Source organism: Haplochromis burtoni, unplaced genomic scaffold, assembly GCF_018398535.1.
Source record: "Haplochromis burtoni strain Fernald_Lab_line unplaced genomic scaffold, NCSU_Asbu1 Contig_166, whole genome shotgun sequence".
Classification (NCBI taxonomy): Eukaryota; Metazoa; Chordata; class Actinopteri; order Cichliformes; family Cichlidae; genus Haplochromis; species Haplochromis burtoni.
Window position 1 is genome coordinate 933,267 of NW_024582527.1, and position 6,497 is coordinate 939,763.

Below are 6,497 nucleotides of genomic sequence, written 5' to 3' on the forward strand. Positions count from 1 at the left end.
GCTCATGTTTTCTTAAGGTGCGGTCTGTTTTGCCCCTCAGGGCCACCGTAGGGGAAACAGCTGGTTTTCAGCTGATCATTTCCAACAGGTTCTCATCCCAAAGCGTAGGCCACCCAACCAGTCTGTATGTTATGCATTCGGAAAACCGTTTGGAATCAGTCTACAAATGTACATTTCTTTAATTTCTCATCATTAATCGCTTTGAAAAAATACTATTCAATACGATTAAATGTGCGTGTTAAATGTCCATCCTGCCTTGTATCAACAGCTCCGGCTCCTGGTGGTTGTGTAACAGTGTAAGGCCAACAGATGCCATCAGAACTGCCTGAGAGCAAGATAATAAAGTAACTCCACATATCACATTGAATAAGATAAAAATTAAAGACATTGCTATTTCAGTGTCATAAGAGACCTGCAGCTCAAGAAAGGATGTGTCAGTGAGCGGACGCACCTGAACTGAAAAACAAGTGATTACAACACAAAGCTGCAGCTTAAGACATGAACAATCTCAGACTCTATCCATCCTTCAGTGCTCAAAATACCCTCCACCCAGGGTAGATCCCAGCAAACTACATGTGGGCCAACATGCTGCGAAGTATTTAGCAAGAACATCTTTTATTTAAATGTGACCTTCCCAGACTCTTCACTAACCAAACACAATAAGCATAAAAGGAAGCTCAAGTTTAGTCTATAGATAACAGACTCTCATGTATTCTCCTTTTATTCCAGTAACCTTTAAAATAGTTGTTAACGTATATTGAAAACAGGGAAATGTTCTCTCTAAAAACTATAGGGTTCAACCTTTGTGTGTGTGTATATGTAGTGGAGTAGTCCTGCTGGATGAAGTAGCCTTTCACTTCCAAGAAACAATCCACTTTCCTAAATATAAGGTATAGCTGAATGCTGCTTTGACCTTTTTCTGCTCGGCTCACGCCAATTGCAGACTCACTCACCAGAATGTATGATATCAAAGCAGTGTTCAGCAAAGGTCACGCCAAGCCCGTCTGTAGTATTTAACTCCTAAACTCCGACTATTATTTGGGAACTCCTGACACAATCGAGTGAGTGAAGTTTATTTATCTAAAGGAATGTCGATTTTAACCAATAGCAATGGCTGCTGGTGTTTTCACCTTGCATCTCCAAGATACGCAGCCATAGGCGTCCACCATGCAATCTCATGTATTACTGAAAATGCATGGTTCAGGTTAATGGGTGCTGTGGCTGGATGGAACCCATTTTATGTAGGTCTCTATTTTTAAGTGTAGATAATTGCAGCCTCTTGTATGGACAGATGGTAAGATGATATTTACACTTCAGTCTAATGAGGCAAAGTCGGGAGTGTTTTCTGCCGACTAAGTTCTGCAGGGACGCGCGTCTGATCTTTGATTCGGGATCATTGATTAGTTATTCATAAAGCTATCGATGAGTTATTCATGAAGAGGGAGTCAAAGTGACAGTCTCCATTCCAGCTCTTTTCAATTAGAGGACAGCTCTCAGTCGATAAACACGATGGAAGAAGCTCTCCACTGCAGCACAGCTGGCTGGGGATGTCAAAGACTTCCCGTGGAGAGCTCGGACGCAGATAGATTCCCCTTTGTCTGGCCACGGTCTGTCAGTATAGAGGCTCTCAGCACCGCTCTGATGGGCTCAACCCTTTTTCCATCAGAGTGGTGGAGAGAGTGTATAATGGCCCCACTCTGCTCCGTGACAGTCCTCTAAAAGCTTCACTGCCATCGGACATGATCGAGCAAGCCCAGAGAAATCAGAAGCAGCTGTTATCCTGCCACATTTCTCAGCAGGATATCCTGTTGCCTGCAGATGCACAGGGTTTTAAAGCTGGAGTAGATAACTCACAAAGCCAAACTGTGTAAGCATATGAAGAGCAGCTCCACACAGGCACTGAAGGGAGGCTAGAAGGTAGCAGTGTAGTGCTTATTTTTGTTAATTTGGGGTTTTGTGGAAACTTCATAATATAGACGTCCAACAAATGGGCACAATTCCCCTGTTTTTAAAAGGAATTTCAATGTATTTTATTTGAAATTATAATGTAATTAGATTTGCCTACCAGTACTTCAAGATAGGAAGACTGGATTAAGGGGGAAACAAATAAATAATTATAATTTAATTAAATTTAAGTATTGTGGAAGTAATGTCACATAACTTCGTAAATTTTATGACAAATTACAGGGAAAATTACAGTTTGTGTAAGCACACAATATTTCCCCACAATACATTGTAACAACACGATACATGTTGGGGCACAGGCCGTTTTATGTAGTAGCTTAACCTTGCCTGACTTCCAGGTATTTTACAGGAAATGAGATACTCCTTTCCTGCACATGTTTTTGAAAGTTATGTTTAAACAGTGATTGTGAGAGACAGACAATTGTGTCCGACTTGGCTTCGTCATTATGAGGTCACAGTCCTGCAAATTTTGATTGTAATAACAGCCTTTATCACATTTATATTGGTGTAATAATCATAAACATCAAATTACTGTTAAATAAAGATGTAAAACAACAAGGATTAGAACACTCCATAATTTACGCTGCTTACTTAAAATATAATTATTTATTTGTTTCCTGCCGTATTCCAAAGTTTTACCAGGTTTTCTTTAGCCAGTGATGTCATAGTGCGTCAAAGAGTAGCCTGCAGTCATATATCAAAGATCTTGTGACATTTTAGCAAACAGGCAAAAGACTGTCATTGTAATGTAAAGAACACATACATTTTCAAGCAGTTTTACACAGTATCTATCTCACAGTAGGGCTGCACGATTTTGCATAAAATGAGAATCACGATTTTTTTGCTTAGAATTGAGATCACGATTTTCTAACAATTAATCGTGCAGCCCTATCTCACAGTATCTACTGAAAGCACATCGTGTTGAGTTAAATGAGCGAGCAGTGAACAGTATACGCTGCGTATGGTACACAGCATATTTAGCATACATTAAATAAACCATCAACTTTTGAACATGTGAAATAGCTTTATATTTATCCTTCAGACAGGAAAAGTGGTATTTATTGTCTCATCACACTGTTGGTAAGAAACCAAATGCATGTAATTTTCAGCATATCAGACTATTCCTTTAAAATAAAAATGCCTGATTGAAGGATCAACTATGCTCACATTCATGATGTCATTGTTAGATGGTAGCTCAAACAAATTAAAGGCATTTGCCATAGAAAACAGAATTATTTGTATCCTGTGTTTTTCATTGATGGCAGCAGTTTCAGCCTGAGTGCATGTGACAGATATAAAGAGGTCTGGAGAAGCTATGGAGAGCATTAATCTCACTGTGACATCATTCAACATCATTGGTTTTTGTGGTGGGTCGGTGATGGTCTAGGGAGGCATATCCATGGAGGCACGCACAGACCTCTACAGGCTAGGCAATGACACCCTGACCGCCATTAGGTATCAGGATGAAATCCTTGGACCCACTGTCAGACCCCACACTGGTCCTGGGGTCTTCCTGGTGTACGACAATGCCCCACCTCATGTGACGAGAGTATGCAGGCAGTTCCTGGGTGATGAAGGATAACACTGACTGGATTGCACGCTCACCTGACCTAAATCCAACAGAACACCTCTGCAACATTATGCACGTCCATCCTGCCAGGTTGCACCTCAGACTCTCCAGGAGCTCAGTGATGTCCTGATCCAGATCTGGGAGGAGATCCAGAACACAGACTATCATCTCATTAGGAGTGTGTTCTGAAGTTGTCAGGCATACAAGTACGTCAGGGCCATACAGACTACTGAGTGACATTTCGAGTTGCTGCAAACAAAAATTGCAAAATGGATAAAACCTGCTTTTCGGGGGTGGGGGGGGGTCTTTAAATTTAGCCCCCTGTAGGTTGATAATTTTAATTTCTTTCAAATGATGTAACATCCTTTCGTTCCTAACACATTCGTCAGTCCATGTCAGTGTAGATTTCCAGCATGGTTTTTTCCCATTAAGATCTGATATGTTTTCAAACTATTCCTTTATTTATTTAGTTTTTGAATAGTGTATGTAGAGCTCCTGCATCCACAGAGTCTACAGAACACACTCAGAAGATCTTTAAGATTTAACTGCATATTGCATGTTATTTGTCTCTGCCGCATCGAGAGCTTTGGCCCTATATTAACCTCCCAGAGCAAGGCTGTTTCATTATTTGCGTGAGTGCTGCTACAGTGTCATGTTAAAAGCCACTGACATTATCCGGAGGGGCCTCACTCACCTCTAACCCAATATGCTGTAAAGCAGTGGCAGGAAATAAAGCAATTTGTGTGTTCACATCATGTCAAGCTTCGGCATGTGTGGATTATTTGACAGTTCAAAAAGTACAGTCGAAGCAATGACAGCAGATACTGCTGCATATGATTCAATATCACCACAGCCTTTATTTGTTTACTCAGAGTGCCCTCTGTGGTCAAGTGCAGCAACTTAGAGTCACAAGGCATATTGCAAAAGGCCAACAGCGTGAATCTGGTTACCAGTGAGTAACCAGAAAATGCTGGTGAGTCACTGCAGAATCATTTGTGAAAGTAAGTCACTTGGATTTGTTTTGCTGAGACCTGCCACAGCTGAAAAAGAATGATTTCAGTATTACCAGGTTAATATCCTTTCACATCTTTAAATATGTTGTTTTAAATATTTGGGCTTTTTTAGGGTTATGAAGTTGCAAACAGGAAACCAAAACTCCTATTAGGGGTTTAAATGCATCTACATTTTTTTATTTGTTCTTCCAAACTGTGTGAACTGATTTTTCATTGCAAATTCACTTTTTTTTCTTCCCTTTTCGGGGGAAAGGAGTATTATAAAGCAACAAGTACCTCTCTCCTGAGTTCTAGCAATCTTGCTTTTTCTTGTCTCACATTTGCTCCCTCACACGTAACTAGATGGAAGGCCAGGTTGGAAGAGAGGCTGCTCCATTAGCAGATGTAATTGAAGAGTCTGATGGCCGCAGCACACCAGATGAGAGGTAATCAGAAGGTGTGCAGTCTGTCCGAGTAGGTGTTAAGAGAAGGGTCAGCTTTAAGGGCTCGGGGCTGCTTTTATGGAGTAGCCCCCCCTGGACTGAGAGCACTCAAAAATTAGAGGCACAGCTTATCTTTTCCATAAGTGAAATTGTAGAGGACGTAGTGTACAAAAATCACTATAAATGTTAATACCACAGTAACTTGAATATCTATGTTTTATACTACGCTTTATAAATTTCAGTTAGGTAAAAAATCCATCCAAGGCTGCACTACTCCAACCCTGCCCTAAAAATGTTAAAGCTAAAGTCAGGAGTGAAGTCACTCTTTTAATCCTTTTAAATCTCAACTAAATGTCTATCATTTATAAAATTACTTGTGTTTGTTCTCCCATTTCAAAGATCTACTCTAACGAGACTGTTTCTTAGAGGAAAACATGAGACAGCTAAAGAAATCGAATCTTCTAAAGCAGATCCACAGAGGCGCGCACACACATTCAGCGAACTCTGAATGCAGTGGAAGAATACACGCAAGAGCAGATCAACGGTGGCAAAACAAAATGAAAACATTATAATTGGTATGTTTTAGAATCTTTTTAATCTCTAATTTGGTTCCAGGCTTTACTTTTCACATTTGTTTTTAGGTAATAGCCGTCGTTGTAGGCCTTGGTCCCAGGTGAGCCAGTCATTTAAATCCTGAATACATTTCAGAATATGGGTGCAGTATCTATGATGTCACTGGGTAATTACCCTGTACTCAAATGAGCTATTTGGGTGAAATAATCATCAGAGTTGTCACCTTACAGTAGTAGTCTGAATTATACTGCGCTATAATCAGCACAGAAAGAAGAGGCACCTGATTGCGCACGTATCCAGCACCTTTACTGAAGGCAAGCAACATTTCTTCAAAATGTCCAAGCCAATGTTTATTTTTTTTATTTTTGGGGGGTGAATGAACATTCATTTGAAACTTTGTTCAGTTTTATTTTTTAATGAATGAGCTGCTTTTTAGCTCAAGCGCATTAACACTGCCGCTCACCCCACTCTGAAAGGAGTCTAATGACACCCTGGCTGTCACCCCATTGAACATTTCCTTCCTCCCTTCCTTCCTCATTTTCCCCTCTTTGTCCTGATCTCACAGAGAAAAGCGCAACACTAAAATAAAAGAAAGACGCATGATCGCAAAATCGGACAGTTTCTGCCAGACCTCTGTGACACGCACGTTCCCATGCCCCACAGTCACGCCAAAGGCGGCTGGTTGTGTAGCTAGCTATACTAATAAATGCAAGGACAAAAGCACACCACCCACTGAGAGGAGCGGAGATGGGATAATGATCACTAATTAATCATGCGCCGGGGTCGTGTAGCTCATCTCTTCACCAGCAGCACAGAAACAGGAGGGAATGACTCACTTCCCGCTGAAATCTCCACATAGTAGGCAGCTAGATGAAGTGAGACACGGGTTTCTCAGCGTGACTCCTTTTAAAAGTCTGAGCCAGTGATCCAAACGTGTGAGGTCCTCTCAAAGAG